The sequence below is a fragment of the Protopterus annectens genome, chromosome 9.part0 (genome assembly GCF_019279795.1).
Source record: "Protopterus annectens isolate FY-2018-M chromosome 9.part0, PAN1.0, whole genome shotgun sequence".
NCBI lineage: Eukaryota > Metazoa > Chordata > Ceratodontiformes > Protopteridae > Protopterus > Protopterus annectens.
The window spans coordinates 733236572-733249447 of NC_056743.1; positions in this window are offsets into that span (position 1 = coordinate 733236572).

Sequence of the window (12876 nt, forward strand, 5' to 3'; positions counted from 1 at the left end):
TTAATCCTGATCAACATGAGGTTCTTTCAGAAGTTTTCTATAATTGCAACTATATTTATGCATTTTCCACATTTCTTGCCTTCTCATCTGGTCCTTCACCTTATAATCTTTATTTTGTTTTTTTGGCACATTCAGTTGCTGCCTGATTTTTATCTACTTCTAGTTTGATTTCCATTCCTGCTAGACACCAATATGCTTCTAGTAGATTAAGCAGAAAAGTCATATTAGATTTATTCTCCTTATGCTTCAAAACTTTCACTATGTTTAGGTCTTGTGAGGTCAGCAGATAATGTGTGCTGTTCCAAGATTGCAGATCTGTACATATAATCAGTTTCAAGAAGGCCCATCCTTATTCCAAGATGGTGGTCGTCTGAGAAGCACCCTCTCCTTCTAGCTCCAGCTATTCCTTTTAGGTCAAACCTATATTTCAGCTTTCTACAGGCTAAAAATGTATACAACTGGGAATTCTCCTTTAACGCTCACTCTTTTGAGATCTCTGAGAATATATTAACAATTCTAATCTGCGTTAACTGCCTATTTTAACCTATTACAAGTTGCGAGCGAACCTACACGTGGCTGTATAGAGGCCCTAATTTCAGCACCATATCTAGTGACAGCACCCATAAGAACTAATAACGGTGTACAAAATGCCAAGAGAATCTGAAAATATGGACACTCAAACTACGAAATCCAAACTGTCTGCTATTTCCACATCACCGGAGAAGGAAACAAAAAGGCTAAGATCATCAAAGTCAGTTCAGGAACAAATAAAAGAGCCGATCAAACAAAAGGCAGAAGGTTCACTACTAGTGGACGAATTAAAATGTGCGCTCTCACCACTGCAAGAAGCCATTCAGGAACTATCTGCCAAAATGAATTTCTTCGGTCTAAAAATCAACAAAATTGCTGATAGATTAGATCTAGTAGAAGAAAGATCTAAGTCAAATGAGTTTGAAATCGACCATATGAAAGAAGCTCTCCAGTCGAAAGATAAAGCAATTAGCGACATGCAAGCTAAAATCTTAGATCTCAAAGCGAGAAGCAGGAGGAATAACTTGATTGTAAGGGGTCTAAGTGAAAACTATGAACCAAGCCAACTTATAGAAGTCACTGCTCAAATTTTTAATAACTTATGTCAAGAAATAAACTCCCCACTCAAGTACATCATTGAGAGAGCACACAGAGCTCTCCAGAGGCAGCAATCAAATGCATTACCAAGACCAGTTTATGTGAAGTTGCTCAATTATCAGGACGTTCAATCTATTTTAGCAGCTTATAAGAAAATAAAACAATTCTCATGGAACAATCAAGTAATCACAATTACACAAGATCTTCCCCTTGAAATAAGGGAGATGCGACATAAACTTGCCCCCTATTGTGCTGACCTTATTCTTTGGAAAGTTAAATTCCAAATGAAATTTCCCTCTACATTGTCCTTTAATCATAAAGAAATAAAGTTCTCTATGTCATCCCCTAAAGAAGCGGAAGCTATCTTCGTGAAATGCTTTGGCTCAGCTCCTTCCAACCGCTGATTTTCTTCCTGGGCTTTCACTCCAAGGACTGATGTCCCAGCTCTTAGGTATATCCCTCCAGCGTTAGTGTTATGCTGGCTTATTTCTAAGCTTTGTATGTCCTGATTTACTTCAAAAGTATGATTCTGTTTTAAACGATAGGAACATATTTTTAGTTCCGGTTGACTGAGGGTCCCTTTATGAGGTTGGCTTACTTTATCTTGGTTGATGCACCTCAGAAGACGGAAATAGACTTCCTGCATCCTGTTTGTCTCAACCACTTTCGCTCCCTAACATGAACACTATTGGCTTCAGGTATGAAGGCTATCTTCGCTGATCACTGTATAACACAGAACTTAGTGGTAATGGCTTTGCCTGAACTATAAGCCTGAGAAATATGCTTTATTGGACACTTCCCCTAAATCGACCAGAGTTAACATTTTTAACAGCAGGTACTGTGTGCTTTCAATCTATGTTGTCATCGCGTTACAACTGACAGATCGGGGTATACTATTCTATATAGACCAGAACGTGAAGTCGCTTATGACTACTTCAAAATAACTAGGTGTTGACAGGAAGGCTCGTCAAGTGCTAAAACAAAGCCGCTCTTGTGTTGTCTAATTACAATAACTGTGCTGTAATCTCCGTTTTTTTTTTTTCTCTCTGGTTAGTCATGGTTAACTCCTCGTAGCTAACATCTTAGTGATTGCTGAAAAGAAATATGCTGTTATTGATGCATTTGGTATGAGTGCAACCTACTTGTATAATTTCAACCCAATACCGATATAGCTTACTAATTCTGATGCTGTATTTAAATATGTGACCTTTACCGTGATAAGTTATCTGACAAATACTGGAAGCTATTAGGATATATTAAGCAGGGTATAGATGGCCTGGCTCAGAATTGGATTGAGATTGTATGTTAATTGTAAATATAGTAATATCCTTATTGTATCACTTTTAGTAATAATTACTAAATCTTGTATTGATTTACGATTACTTAAAATATTCTATTTTTGCATTCTCTCAATTGTTATAGTGGTGTGGTTAAGCACGGGGATAAAATTGAGGGTATTTTGTGCCATTTATCTACGATATGCTGCATTATTCTTTTTATTATATGTTTTTTTCTCACCTTTGACTCCATTTAACACTACCTATATATTTCACTTTATTACATTCAGTTTTTATGAATAGTACCTGGAAGGTTTCTTCATGGAATGTGAGGGGACTTCATGATAGAAATAAGAAAAATCTAGTAATGCATCTTTTATTTAAGTCCAAATCGGATCTATGTTTTTTACAGGAGACACACATGCTAAATAATGAATGGGTCAATGATATAAAGAAGACATGGATTAGAGACATTATCCCTTCTGGTGTTAACCACAATTCCAAGGGTGTGGCAATTATTATTAAAAAATTATTTCAATTACATATTATTTCTAAAGGATCAGATCATGATGGAAGGTGGTGTTACTTTACATGTCTTTCACATACCTTAAAAGATCCTGTACTATTTCTAAACATTTATGGTCCTTGTTCCGGACAATTGGATTTCATTATGACTATTTACAACCTCCTTCTTAAGTTCCCAAATCATAATTTTGTTTTAGGTGGGGACTGGAACACAGTTTTGAACCCTAGTGTAGACCGATCATATAAGACCAAATTCTCTTGTTCACAGGTTTGTAGGGCTCTCTTAGACTTAATAGCGGATTTTGATTTAATAGACCCAATTGTGTTTAATACTGAAGTTGGTAATAACAAATCCAGTCACTTTACTTATTTTTCTAAATGCCACCAGTCCTGGTCTCGTATAGATTACTTTCTAATTTCAAACACATTAGTTAATAGACAAATCAAATTCTCAATGGAACCTAGATTCCTCTCTGATCATTCAAAAATAGAACTGGAGATAAGTCTAAATCTCAAATTGTCCTCAATGTATAAAGTATCCAATTGGTCCCTAAACAGTAACCTACTTAAAGAACAGTCTCTAATCATAGAAATCAAATATACACTTAACGACCTGTTTGGGGCATCACATGATGGAGATATTCCCTTTGATATTAGATGGGCAGCAGGGAAGGCAGTAATTAGGGGAATACTTATCAGGAAAGCTAGTTTTCTTAAAAAAATATGTAATAACAAATTGACAGTTCTAATTTCTGAGATTAAATCCTTGGAGGACAAACTTATAGATAATTACTCTTTAACTACCAAAAAGGAGTCACAATTTAAACAAAAAGAACTGTTTGAACATCATCAATCAAATCTGTCTATTCAAGAATTCCGATATATCTCAAAATTTTCAGAGTACCTACAAACCCCCTCCAATGCCCTCGCCAGAATAATTCTTAATACACCCAGGTCCCCCAGAATATCCTGCATTCAACACAATAACATGATTTATAGATCTGATGAACAGATTATCCATCTATTTCACCAAATATACTCGGAAATTTATGCAAACAATAACCTGCTTCCTCCAAGGGAGGAGATGGAAAAATTTCTAAATGAGATTACCTTCCCAAAAATAACCAAATTACAGAAGGACCTTTTATCAGCTTCGATAACCAAGAATGAAATTCTGGATGCCATAGGTAACCTGAAGTCAGGGAAAGCTCCTGGACCAGATGGATATTCATCTGAGTTTTATAAAACATTTAAGGATACCCTGGTTCCTATCTTATTAGAACTATTTAAATCTTTTTCTAGTAAAGGTATAATGGATTTATACATCAATCACTCTAAAACCATTTTGATCCCCAAAAACACTTCAGACAATACTAATGTCAATAGCTATAGACCGATATCTCTTATGAATGTTAATATAAAATTTTTTCTTCCATACTCGCTAATAGGCTTAAGAAAATTATGAATGACTTAATCTCCCCAGAGCAAACTGGATTTATGACCAGCAGACATACATGGGACAATACCCTAACATTAGAAACTATAATAAACATATCCAAAAAAGAAAGAAATCCTAAGTATGCTTTGGTGTTAGATACTTGTAAGGCATTTGACCGGGTAAACTGGAATTTTTTATTTTTGGTTTTATCAAAATTTGATCTCCCCCCTGATTTTATTAAGTTGATTAAGATCCTATACAATAGTTCATATACTTGTTTATACATAAATAAAAAATATTCTCAACCCATAAAGATTACAAATGGCACTAGACAGGGATGCCCTCTCTCTCCCCTACTGTTCAATGTATACTTAGAAGCCTTTCTTTTGTTTGTAGTTCAGAAAACTTATCACTCTATTCCTAGAATAACAACACTAATATTAGCTTTACAGCCTTTGCAGACGATCTTAATCTTTATTTTATGCACCCTACATCTGACGCTATGAAAATAGTTAATTCTCTGAACACCTTTGTCTCTATTTCTGACTACAAAGTTAATATAAATAAATCCCTTGTTTTCCCAATCAATCCTACAGCACATTGTCAGCACCTATTTCCAGATCTATCCTTTCATATCAACTACTCCCTTGATTATTAAGGGGTCTCATATGACCACTCATACTCCTCTCTTTTACAATCTAACTTGTCAAAGTTATGGATCTCTATTTCTCAGGACATTTCGAGATGGCAGCAATTAAAGCTCAATATGCTCTCAAAAATTTCTATAGTCAAAATGAATATACTTCCCAAAATTCTTTATCTTTTTAATTCCTCTCTATCCCCGGTCACAAGTACTTTCCTTAATAGGATTCAGAAAGACATTTAATTTGTCTGGTATCCTAAATCAGTCAAAATTACATATCATAGACTTACACTACCTAAATCTGTGGGGGGTATGGCGATGCCCAACTTCATTCTCTATTATAGAATTGTCTATTCTAATAGAATATTTGCCATTGCCAACCATATTCCAAACTTTTCTCCATGGGCACCCCTATGGATTGAAATGTGGTATAATCATGTGATCAGTAATGATATTAACCCTAAATCCCTGCCATTCCTGAGTAAACCTATGGCTAAAGAATTAAAACTACATAATGCTCTAAAGGGTTTAATCAAAACATGTCAGGATCTCTTCCGTTCCTTGAATTTAGTTAATGCTCTCCTACTATTTCAACCCTTCCATCTCAATCCAAATGTAAAAATGAACAATAAAATGATTAACTTAAACAACTTTCCATTGATTAAAGATTATACCTTATGGGACTTATACAAGTTTAAGCACCTCTCATTAATGGAACTTAGGGAAGCTTTATCTTTGTCCAAAGCATATATCATTATCTTAAGACAGTTAAGAGATCTCACTTCATTCTTTCTCCAAAAGTTTCCCAGCTCAGATACCGAAATTGATACTGTAGCACATCTATTACAAAACCTTAATTCCAGTAAAAATATGCTCGCTGTATCTTATAAATCCTTTTCCACTTACCTAAATAAAGGGAAAATCATCTTTGCAGATTACTGGGATCAACAAGGAGTTAATTTCTCTCCCCAACAGAAAATTATGTCAATAAAGTCTACACTTAAATATTCCCCCTTTAAGAAATTTACTTACACTCAATTCATGATTACTAATAACCTATATTTAACTCCAGTCCACCTAAATAAATTTAACACATCTGTATCCACTTTATGTTCCTGTTGCTCATACCCCTGCACTGATATCATTCACATTCTGCGGTTTTGTAGATACTCTCATAGCTTATGGTGTTCTCTCAAGGTAAGGCTTGACAAAATGGGCTACCATAAATCTACTTTATCTTGGGAAATGGCCTTGCTGCATGTTACTAGGATTAGCATGACATCCCTTAGACTTAGAGCACTTATCACCCTTTGTCTTCTAATAAAATTCTATATTACTAAACATTGGATGGATCGATCAAAGTTATCGTGGAAAGAATTCAGAGTTCTGGCAATTAAATACATTACCTCCCAGAAAATGATAATAATAGGTCCTCGCAAGAGAGCGGCTTATCAAAAACTTTGGGATTTTATTTTCCTCTTGTTAACAGATGATTGACATATCCTCCTTTATTCATACTTAAGTATAGTTGAATTTCACAATCTGGTCATTGATATTCCCCTTAATCTCTAAGTAATCCCTCCATATTACATCTTGACTTGGGTTTTGCCTTGTTAGTTTATGTTTATAAAGAAAACATGGAGGAGGGTTATGAAAATATATACACTAAGTTTTTTTTTTCTTTTTCCCCCTCTGTCGGTATATTTTTATGTTTGTTATTTGGAGTCGTTTTATTCTTTTTCTTCTTTCTCTCTTTGCAGCAGGATTCTCTTGTCTTGATTATAGTCAATGGCACTTATGTATATAGGTTATTAGGTTGTTTTTTTTTCGTTATATAATAACGCTTATACAGAACTTCTGTTGTCTATCACCTGCTATGTTGTGTGATTGTTTTATTTTGCTAATTACAAAACGAAATAAAGAGTGTTTTGAAAAAAAAAAAGAAGGCCCATCCTTCCTTTGGAACAGGGAATATATAATCTAGGTATGCACTGATTTTTATAAATCATTTGGTGAGCATGAAGCGTTCTTCTTGTTTTCCTGTCTAATATATCCAACACGTTTTGGGGCCAGTCAGTCACTCCAAAACTATAAGTTAGGACAGGAAGAGCAAATTGGTTTATAGCTTGAATTTTGTTCCTAGATGTCAATGCTGTTTTCAGGATTAATTTAAGTCTTCTAAAGTATTCCTAACTAACTTTTATTCACATTTGTTCATGTTTTATTGTTGATCCTTCATCAGTTCCCAAATATTTATACACTCCCTTTTGCTCAACTTCTTTTATATCACATTCTTATCCCAAACTGGTGTTTTCTTGGTGCTGCAGTTTACCTGCTTTAAAGGTTGCTTTTGCACATTTATGAAGACCAAATTACATTCTTATATCATCTGAAAATGTTTTAACAACTTGCCGTTGTGCTTTCAGTTCCTCATCTGATAAGCTATACAGTTTTAAATCATTGACAAAGAGAAGATCAGAAGTCTTTACGCTTTGTTGTTTTCTAAGAGCCAAATTATAGCCATTGGCCTAAGTTGTTAAGTAGACAGCTTAACAGGTTAAGGGCAGGACAGAATAGCAGTGGTGACAAAAGAGTCACCCTGGAATATTCCCATCGGAATTTTTATCCCTGGGATAATAATTTGTCCTTTATCATGGCTTAATTGCAAAGTGGTCTGGTCTGCTACTGTTTCATGGTCACTGTAATGTAGTCGATCAGTATAGGGTGTATCTTATACATTTTTAAGCACTCTTTTATCAATGAATGTAGGATACTATCAAATGATTTTTTGTAATCAATCCATGCCATACTTAGATTCATCCCTTTTTACAGTTCTCCACTATGACTTTATTTAACAACAAATGATCCTTTGTTCAATATGACTTTCTTTTATTGCCACTTTGTTCTATTGCCATAATTGAGTTTTCTTCTAAATGACTATAAACTCTGTCAGCATCAATTCCAGTGTATAGTTTATACATCGTCAGAAAGCAAGTTATTGGCCTATAATTTTTAGGGTAGCTTGCAGGTTCACTCAAGTAGGAGCATTGTTTTCCTGTTGTTACCCAGGTTGGTGTCTGTTTGGGGTGTGCATATAACTAGTTCTTACTCATGGCTAAATCTTCATGCAAAGATGTTAATACTTTTAACCAGAAGTTAGGTACTGCATCTGGCCCCGGGGTTTTCCAATTAGAGGCTTTTCTTGACTTTTTTTCAGTCTCTCTGGCAGTTACGTCATCCATTTCATATCCTCTACCTTTAAACTTCTTATTCTTTCTTTTACTTTTTCTATCCATTTAGCATCTTTGTTATGTTCTACAGGATCTTCATAAATACTTCTTCAAAATATATCTATTTCTTCTTTTTTTGGTGGTCTTATAAAACTTTTTTGGGTCATCAAAAAATTCCTTATTTTGTACTTTTCCTTTATATTTATCTGCATATCTTCTAAGTTTTTCCTCCTGTGCTGAGATTTTTAGTTTGTTATTTGCGATAGTGCACGATAGATCCTTATCTGTTTTAATACTGCACATTGCTTTTATCACGTCTATCTTTCTAAGTATTTTTGTTGCTCTGTTCCCTCTTTTATACTCTTCTAACAGTGACACTTCTTGTCTTAATTGCTTTATAGTTTTCTCTATTTGATACTTCTATGATGGTATTCGATTTCTACCCTTCCTTTCCCTCACTACCCTGTGTTCTTGTGGTAGAACTTTATCAGTTATTAATTTAGCTGCACAGTAATATATACTGTTTACTTCTGTTATATTGCATGGATCTCTATGTACAGTCTTAATTACTGTGTTCATTTGTTTTATCAAACTTCTGACTTTTTGGGTTGTATTGACCTTCTGCAGTCTTATTTCTTTCATTGATCTTAATATGTCTGTCTCTATTAAATCAAGCAACTCTTGCAACTCAATTTTCTTCTAAACTGAGAGCACATTTTTTGTTTTCCATTTCTTGCGGGCATTCCATAGAAAGTTCTATATCATCTTCCTGTGGCACATTCTCTTTAATTTCATCTTATGCCATCCATTGCTCTGTTAAATGGGAACTCACTGGCCTATCACTTCTCAATATTGACTGCGTCTGAGTTTTCACAGTTCCTGTTCCTTCCCTTGCTATCCAGCTTCAAGTGAACATTTATACTGGTTTCCAGTGGGAGGCTCCAAAATATCTTCATATGACACCTGACCAATTGCTTCCTGTTCCACTGGTTTCCCCTTAATTTGGATGTCCATTGCTCTATCCTGTTCTGGTGCTTTCTGAATTAGATTTTCTACACTGAATCCTTCACTTTCCATGTACCGCATGATCTCAGTTTCTATTTCTTTAACTTCTCCATTACTAATCTCCTTTTCTACTTTTCCTCTTTGTCTTCTTATTTTTTGTATTGTAAAGTTTTCCATGTCTGGATTCCTTTGTCTGTATTTCTCTTCAAATATCTTAGGTACTCCTCTTTTTGTATTGATTAATTTTGCTTTCGCCTTTGCATAGATATTGCACCATATTAAATCTCTTTTTCTTTCCATGTCCATATTTCTTCTTCAGAAGTCTCCTGATCTTCATGTTTCTCCTTACTTTGGGGACTCATTTCATCATGCTGTGAGGTAACCAGATGTTCTATACCAAATCATTCACTTCAGGCACTCCATAACTTCAACTTCTATTTTTTAACTTCTACTTTACTAATCTACTTTACTAATCTTCTTTTTTGGCATTCCTTCTTTGTGATATTGTTTTTATTGTGAAATTTTCCATATCTGGATGCCTTTGCCTGTATTTCTTTTCAAATATCTTTGGGGATGCCTTCTTTATATTGATTAATTTGGCTTTCGTCTTTGCATAAATATTGCACCATATCAAATCTCTGTTTCTTTCCCATGCTCATCTTTCTTTTTTATCCTTTTCAAATATCTCTTGGTTTTGTTGTTTATATTTTTGCACATCCTCAGATGCTTCTTTTTCCAAACAGATCACAGTTTCTTGGTCTATATACTGTTTATCACAAATCTGTTGTATTAATGAACACAAATCTTTATCTGAGGCTTTTGGCAGTTTTTCTTGTTTAAGTATTTTTCTTTCCTCTAATTTCTCTCTTAATCTTTTTGTATATCTTGTGTCTGGAAATTCTGGGCTTTTTGCATAATAGTAACAATGCATAATTTCTTTCTTATCCTCAATAGTCCACTCTATCGTCTTTATGGCTCTTCTTTGGCCTATCAGTTTTTGTGATTTTTGTGGACTGCTGTTTCCTTCTACAACAGGGGGCCATCCTCCCCCTGGGCCTGACCTGGCCCAATTGTAGGAATGTTTCTGTATTTTGAGGCTTCTAAACTGTCATTTTTCTAGTCCTGAAACCAGCATGCCTGCCAGGATTGGACACCTTTTTTATCCTGGGTCTTGTGCACCCAGCTATGTTTTTTTTAATTTTTGACTTACTTATATCCATGATATGTGCTATATAAATACAGTCTGTATATCAGTGTCATCTTGATGAGATTTTGTGAAAAACAAGGTCCACCTCATAAAGGTACTCATCAAGACTTGAGGATTAATTCAATTTCAGCAATACTACTTTCCTTTGCTTGCTGACTTATCATTTCTCCATTTGGACCTGGCTCAGTATAGGTAGCTTCATTAACAATGAGCTCTGCACACAGCTGTGTATTGCCTTTGAGGTTGCGGACATAGCTAAATAATGTTTTGTGGTTGTCCTTGGCCTTGTACACTTTATTTGTGCTCTTGAGTTGCTTGTTTAGTTTGATGAGAGTATCTTTATCCTAATAGATGCTATGCCTCATATTTTTTGCTATTGTTTTTCTTCTTTAGTTATACAGCAGATTAATGTTGTGATTCCACCAGGGTGGCTTGTTTTTTGAGTAAGTTCTGTACTTCTTCATGGTGGATGCAGCTGCCTCTATGCAGTTATTAGCATCCTTGTATAGGGTTTCTGTGAACAGTTCCACATAGTCAACAGTATTATTACAGTTTATGGGGCTTGAACTTCTGCCAGGTTCTCACTTAAGACTCCGAGTACTTTTTAAACATTTCAGGGTTAGCTGAGGGTCTGAGATTTATTTTTACATTAAATAAAACTGTTTTGTGGTCTGATCTTACCAGAGAAGACTTTATACTAGGGGATGTGCAGCACTGTCCCATATTAGTGAGGATCACATCCAGTATGTTTGCATCGCTGGTTGGCATATCGGCAATCTGGTCCAGGGAGTCTGTGTTTACAAAATCCATGAATCTCAGTGCCTGCACATTTGGTGTTGTATATCATTCCCAGTTAATAGTGGAATAATTAAAATCACTCATGAATATGGATTGGTTTGGATGGTAAGTGCTTCCAATAAGCTTAAATACATGTTATGGGTTTCCAGGGCATAGAGGAGGACCTATAGCTTGTAAGGAAGTGGTATGTGATCCTGCCTTTGGTGATTTGAACATTGAGAAACTCAAGTCCTATTTGACCAGTTTTGAGGTATATTTATTTTTGATGTAAATCAAGACATCTCTACCTTTAGTACCTGTTTGTGTGGAAGGGATTATAACACTGCACTGTCAATGCACTCTCCATGGCTTTAAACCAGGTCTCAGTGACTATACAGATGTCAGTATTTTCTATGATGAGGAGAGCTTGTAGAAGAGTAGAGTTTCTTGTTTAGACTCCTCGCATTGAGCAGTAACACTATTTAATTTTCTATGTTGGAATTACTTTCAGTTTGGCATTGCAGGAAAAAGCCATTATGGGTAGGACAATGTTTTAGCTAATATTTGAAAGCCTAGAGGAGATAGGTATCCCTGGCAAAGCAGCATGGTCTGTTGATTATCTCCTTCCGTGCTGACAAATTTTGTACCCCCTTAGAATGTCACCAGAAATTAAGCCAATTATTAAAGTCAGCCATCTTCTGTTCGTATTGTGGCATGATCCTTAGGGAAGGTAAAATGCTTTTCAGTGCTAGACTCAGCCTGAGACACATAGTCCAAGAGTTTCATCATGTCTCACTTCATATAGTCCAGGGAGGTATATCTTGGGTCATTTACACCCACATGGACTATGACTGTATCATACTGGTACTTGTGGCCCAATAAGCAGAGAGCATGTGTAATGTGGCAGATCTTTGCCCCTAATAAGCAAATGACTGTGACTTTCTCCTTACTTAGCCTGGTGAGAGGGACATCAGTGTGTCTCACAATGGAGTATCCAATGGCCAGAATGTTGGATTGTGTGGTGGATTGCCTTATAGGCTTAGAAGTAGAGGCTCCATCAGATGTGGCTATATGTGTTGATGTGGATGTTATTTTGAAAGAGTGCATTTGGGGCTGCTGAGGATATTTGTATTTGGGGTTAAGGAAGGTTACATTTAAGTGCCTCACCATATGTGGGTCTATGTGTCTGCTTAGAACTGTGTATGATGGGTGTAGGTTGTATACTACTGACAACCTAATTGACATTAGGAGTGCCTTTTTGTAAGAGCTTTGCCTCCAGTGATATTCATACCACATCATTTTATTTTGAGATTTAGCTGGTTCTCAGTAAACATCAGGTATTTCTACATTGCCTCAGAATGCCCATATTCACCAAGCTAGTAACAGAGAGTGGGAAAGTTCATACCCATGCCAGCAAGCCCTTTTTTATTAATTAGATGGTTGTGGGGAAAATATAAAGTAATGCCAGGAGTATCTGGTTTGCAACTCGTGGGCAGTGCTTGTCACTGTAAACTAGTTGCCCCATGTGCAACTAGGTATTGGTGAAAAATCAAGGTTGCTTTTACAGGGAAAATGACATTCATGGTGTCTGTTTCTATACAGGGTGCTGCCAAACACTCGAGGAGAAACTAATAAGTAGACCCTGA